Genomic DNA, 6,511 nt, shown 5'->3' with positions numbered 1-6,511 from the left:
CCATCTGTATTCATCGGTAAATCATTTATTTCTGAAAATTTAATTGAAAAGGATTCCATCTGTTTTAGTTTCGAAAATTTGTCTTGGAATCTACTTATGAGTTCTTATTGGCTTGCACTTTAGTGTTTCAATCCTGAGCCAATTCATTTTAATTGATTTGATGCTATGATCTTTAAAGGAGTAAAAGAAAGTCTTTAACAGAGCTCTAAAAGAACTTTCAAAGCCTTGAATTTTATGTATCCTACACTGCATAAATTCATATTTTGGTATCTATGCCCCAATACTTTTATATCATGAAAGAACTTTGAAGTCATTAAGAATTAAGGATTCAACATAATCTTATGTTTTTTTTCGAGTATATAAGGTTTGATCTTTATTTGCTCTTATATTATACTCTGAAAATTAATTAGATTGCTCTCATCTTGCTATATACTTAATATATATATATATATAAAAAGGTGTTGAACTTTCATTCGTGCCTTCTTTGAATATTATTCTTGATACTTCTTGAAATAACTTGAAAAAGATTCCATCTACACTTGATTTGAAAAATATCTTTGGAATCTACAGTTAGAGATCTCTTTTGGCTCACATCTTAAATGTCTCATTTCTAAAGCCAAACACATAGAAATAAGATATCATTTTATTAGGGATCATGTGCAAAATGGAAACATATGTATTGAGCATATATGTACTGAAAAACAATTAGCTGACATATTCACAAAACCCTTGAGTGAAGATAGATTCTGTACGCTAAGGAGAGAATTAGGCATATGTGATTTTTTTTATTATTGAAGAGATATAAAAGGGAGCAAGCAGTCTCATGATACATTCCTCCCATTTCTAAAAACTCATGAAACATGAGTCAAACTTGTAATCTACAGATTCCTTACTCATGTATCATTGTCCCAGAAAGAATTTGTAAGGATTGGAAGCAAAGAAAATTTTTAGAAGCGAAAAGGAAGAGAAAGAAAAAATTTCTGAATTTGAGTCGACCCAACCCAAAATAGGGTCGACCCAACGTTGAGTCGACCCAAGAAAATTCTTGAGTCGACCCAACGTCGGGACCCCACTGTTAAAAGGGGGACCCGTGAGCTTCTAGGGCACTGTTTACCCTTTGTCCTCTTCCGAAAACCTTATTCCCCACTCTCCAATCTCCTCTAATCATCTCCAAACACTAGATTACTTCAAGATCTTGGAGAAATGGGACCCAAGAGAGCCGTAGCCAAGTGATCCGGGAGAGTCTCACGGATCCAACGTGCGGAAAGAGAAGCTACAGAGCCGACCTCTCCTCGCCACGTACACTAGGAGGATGAGGACTAGATCCCAGCCATTAGAAACTCCCTAGGCTAATATTAGCATTTCTGTTTAGAGCCTAGGCTAGATATCTAGTTCTCATATGTATTTTGTGTTTATCATGTATATTTAAACTTTGATTAAGGAACATTGTAATTGCTTTTGTTTTTGGCATGAATGTACTAAAATGTTCCTATTTTGATCAATGAAGTTTGAATGTTTGTTATTTATTGTGTCTTTTCCCATGCACCTATTTGATGATAACAAAAAGGGGGAGAAGTAAAAAAGAGTAATAAGAAGTTGAAGTAAAGAAAGAGAAATAACAAGGAGAAATAAGAAATTGTGTAAGAAAAGAGAAATTACTTGTAAAACAAATTGAAAATCATATAGGAAAGCATATACATTTAAGGGGGAGCAATTTGTAACAATGAAAATGATCAAATCAAAAATTTCTATCAAATCTCAGAATTTGGCACATAGAATTTCAGAATTTGGCACATACCTTTCACACCTCGATACATAATCTGAAACTCATGCTTTATCTCAAATTTTTGAAGTTTCATCTTTAATGAAATATAAATGAAAGGGGGAGCAATTCAAAAAGTCAAATTGGAAACATTTGAATGATATAGGGGGAGACTTCACTCTCATATTTGAAAAGCTGAAATTCAGCAACTTGAACCCTTTTAAAACTGATTTTAAGATAAGTATCAATAGGCTCATACTCTATATTTTGTAATCATCAAAAAGGGGGAGATTGAGGATGATAATGTTATTTTGATGATTAACAAGCAATAATCAAGAGTATGTTACAAGTTAATTCGATACTTCATTTATAAGTCTGTTACTCTCAGTATATTTGTATAAATGCATTTCATTGTTTATTTGGATGAATCTAACATTGAGTTGCAGCAAAGTGTGGATTGAGTCGACCCCAAGGTTGATTGGGTCGACCCCGGCACATCAAGAAAGCATTTGGCACACTTCTGCAAAAATGGCACAGATGAACAGTAAGTTGGGTCGACCCAAGGAAAGCATGAGTCGACCCAAACCTCAAGCCTCTCAAAGACTCGGAAAAATGGTTCTCTGGAAATACTGAGAGGGTCGACCCAAGATGAAGTTGAGTCGACCCAAGCTTGAGTCGACCCAAACAGTGAGAGGGTCGACCCAAAGACAATGACAGAATACATGACAGAAAAGGTTCTCTGGAAACCCTGAGAGGGTCGACCCAAGTAAAAGTTGAGTCGACCCAACTGAACCTTGAGTCGACCCAAAGAAATGTTGAGTCGACCCAAGTGAAGGAAGGCTGAAATGCAAGGTTCTGTGGTTCTGAGAGGGCTGACCCAAGAAAAGTTTGAGCTGACCCAAATCTGATGAACAGTGGTTTGGGTCGACCCAAGAAAAGTTTGGGTCGACCCAAGCACGGGCAGAAGCATAACGGCTAGTTGTGCAGAAGTGCTTTTTGGACTCCCAATGGCTATAAACGGCTAGTTTCTTCAATCCAACGGTCAGGAAGGACTATTTGGAGGTTGGAGAAGTATTTAAGAGGGAGTATTCATCAGAGGAAGTAAGCTTTGGAAAATACATCAAGTGCATTCAAGAGAGAACCCTAGCAAGGCAAGCTTCATCCAAGTGCTTCATTCAAGAATCAAAAGAAAGTGGTTGAGCAGATTCAAAGAGTCATCAAGAGCTCCATCCACCCTTGAAGAGTGAAGCATCCTTGACAAAGAAGAGAGAAGTCACATCAAGCGATAAATATTCTCTAAACTCTTCTTTGTAGATTATATTGTTATATTTGCTCATCTAGGAGTTTAAATCTTTTTCCTTTGTTTATTAAACTACTTGTAAAGGTTGGTTGGTTAGCCCGCAAAACCAACGGAATAGGTTGATTGGTGAACCCGAAAAATCAATTGTAAAGGTTCGTTGGTGAGCCCGTAAAACCAACATAGGTTGTTGGTAAGCCCGTAAAACCAACGTAGGTTGTTGGTGAACCCGTAAAACCAATTGTATAGGTTCGTTGGTGAGCCCGTAAAACCAACATAGGTTTTTGGTGAACCCGAAAAACCAAAGTGTAAAGGTTTTTGGATTGTGAGCCCGGAAAACAATCCAACTGTAATCCGCGGGATTATAGTGAATTCCCAAGGGGTCGCTTGGGGAGTGGACGTAGGTGCTAAGGAGAGCACCGAACCACTATACTTCTTGTTGTTTGTATTGTGATTTGTTTAAGTTCACTAACTCATCATTTAACACAAGTAAGATAGTTAAAATTAAAAGAAACCAATTCAACCCCCCCCCCCTCTTGGCTTGTCACCTTGGGCAACAAAAGCCCTGGCTTCTTTTTAGCTTAGATCCAAGTTGACCCCTAGGTGGACGCCCTACACTGCCTCAATACTCAAACAGTATTCCGGACTATTAATTTAACCCCAGCTAGATTTGACCATTTCTGATCTTTACCGTTAGATCCACCTGGCTCGGACTGATCAGATCTGTAGGGGACAATCACCTGACCGAACTGATCTGGAGGCATGAGAACGCTCTCTAGCAATATTTAATTTTGCTTTCTGGAATGATGTAAAATTAATAATATTTTAATGATATTAAATTGGTGTACCTGACTTGTTTGTCTGAAATAGGATTTAAAGCGAAAAGAGGTAAGTAACCTAATGCTTCAATATGTGTTTTCCAAATTATTTGATAAAAAAATTTATTAGGCAAGTAACCTAATGCTTAAATGTGTGTTTTCCAGATTATTTGGTAAAAAAATTTATCAAATTCTGATATCTATTTTGTACTTAGTTAAATGGGTCAGGCATGTTAATGTTATGATAGTAATTATTTTAAATTATGTTATATATTATGAAATATGAAAAATATGACTGGGCATATTATGAAAAATCTATTTTGTACCTATGTATTCTCAACATGGCTATGATCTGGCTCTATCAATGGGGATTATTCGTTGGCCCTGTCGACTTATAATATGTGAGAAACCAGTTTCGACACTGCACCACAGAAGATTAGAATAGTGGTATTTGGACATTGTGGCCACTGGTGGTTAATAATAAGTGTTTTTGGCATTTTGTGCGAGCCATACTACTAGGTTACGTGGCCATAGCCTATTGATGTTGGAATTCTGGTATCAATTTTTATAAAAATAATAATAAATTTCAAAAGAATATATATATAGATACGTTTATTGATGATTTATTTCCAAGTCAATATTTTATGCTTTAAATAAATATTGGCATGTTTTTTTCACTTTGGGGTATTATGTTGCTTACTCGGCTAGTGTAGTTCATCATCATGTTTTCTCTATTCCTCAAATGCAGATACATGATCGCACAGGATTGGGGAATGTGCTAGATTTTCTAAAGATTCTTTAAGTTAGTAACATTTTAGTTTGATTAGTAAGAGTATTTCATTTGATTTATGTTATTAGTTGGCACATGTGGACATATCTTATGTTGGAACTTTGTAAAATTGCTTTGAATAATTTATTGATTAAATAAAATTTTAAGATTTATTATTGCTTTGATCTGATCTGTAGCTTTGTATGTCTGCCGTATAGGCACCATACAGACATGCAGAGTCTGTTGCACTTCGAGTTTAGGGCATGACACAAACTAAATATAAAGGTTGAATCGCATGCAGATATTAAACTTCTCTATTCAGTCCAATTCAAATATGGATTAAATCTGATTCAGTCCAATGCGACAAGGAATCAATTGGACTTCTTTTTGACCCAATACAGATACCGATTTAAAGTGGGGTAGCCAATCCCGATCCAACCCTACTCTACTCATGGTCCAATTTTCAATCCCAAATTGCTGTTTTGAATCAACCTAGAAGAACTTGGAGTCGACTTGAACTAGGAACACCAGAGAAGTTCGTCTCCTATAACATATAAAAGTTGACTCGAACTAGGAATAACAGTATCTAAAATACTTACATATAGACACGTATCCAGTATCCGGTGGAGTTAGAATCAGAAAAACGAGAGTTGATCAACCCATGGAAGACTTTCCGAGCTCCATTGAGAAGGAAGCCCTAATTTCTTTTTTCTTGGAGAATGCCACGAGCTTCTCCTCCGACGCTGCTGTCAAGTATCTGCAGGCGACTAACTGGAGGTTGGAGGATGCTTTAGAACTATTTTTCTTGTTTCGTTGTTTCGTCCATCATCTTATCTCATATATCATGGTTCCTTCCACGACCCCAAGGTGGAAGCCCATTGTGGGAATAGGTGGTTGCGTGTAAACCTGCAAAACATGGAGGAATTCAGTTCCCACATGCTCAACCGGGATACATGGTCGAACGGAACGATAGTGAACATGATTCAGGCAAATTTCGTCTTCCGGCAAGGGAACCATGACACTGATGAGGGGAAGAAGGTCTGCACCTACTACAATTTGATCTCGTCGCCTGCAATTCCTGTGATCAATCCCATCACCGGCCGGAAGATGAGGTCATGAAGCGCATGAGATCAGCGGAGAAATTGTTAGAGGATCTACTCCCGTTTGTGGATGACGGTCCAAAGGAGCACCTAGTTCGGTTTATGTGAGGTACTTCTGTTGGATCAAAGAGCCTGGAATATGAAAGTAACCTCACCTTTGAAGAAGCAGGCTTGTCAAATTTCATAATTTCAATGGTTTCGAAATGAGAAGGGATTATTGGGTTTTGATTTTTATGGAGTGCAAAGTTCACGGTGCCTTGTTATCGTTAGTTTTGTAGGTGTGGTCTTAGGGTTATATACTACGTAGTACAAAGTGTTTTTTGAGATGGTAATGTAGTAGAAAGTTGATGTTTTCTTTTGTTTGTTTGTTCTGTAGTTGTGGTCTTACGATGCCTACTGCAAAGTAAGTACAGCTAGGCCTGGATATTTGTGGAAAAAAAAGGTGCGTGAAGAAGGTCCTCGTTTTTGATGATATGAAGTTATTCGAAGGTTATGATTCTTTTTCTAAAGACTGGTTGATTTTTTTATTATTTTTTTTCTATAAATGGAAAGACTTTTAGTTGATCACAAGGCAACAAAAGGCAACAATTCCTTGAAGAGGTTTGGAGGCGACATTGTTAACATTACAAAAACTTGAGAACCATGGAATACGTAGTGTTTGATAATTGCATCGGTATTTATCTTTCTATTAGCTTACCCTTTTGATCTTCATCTAGTTATTGAAATTATTTCTCGAAAAAACTTAACCCTTTATTAATAAAGCTA

Source organism: Phoenix dactylifera, unplaced genomic scaffold, assembly GCF_009389715.1.
Source record: "Phoenix dactylifera cultivar Barhee BC4 unplaced genomic scaffold, palm_55x_up_171113_PBpolish2nd_filt_p 000300F, whole genome shotgun sequence".
In the NCBI taxonomy this organism is placed as follows: Eukaryota; Viridiplantae; Streptophyta; class Magnoliopsida; order Arecales; family Arecaceae; genus Phoenix; species Phoenix dactylifera.
Note: the sequence above shows the minus strand (reverse complement) of the source record.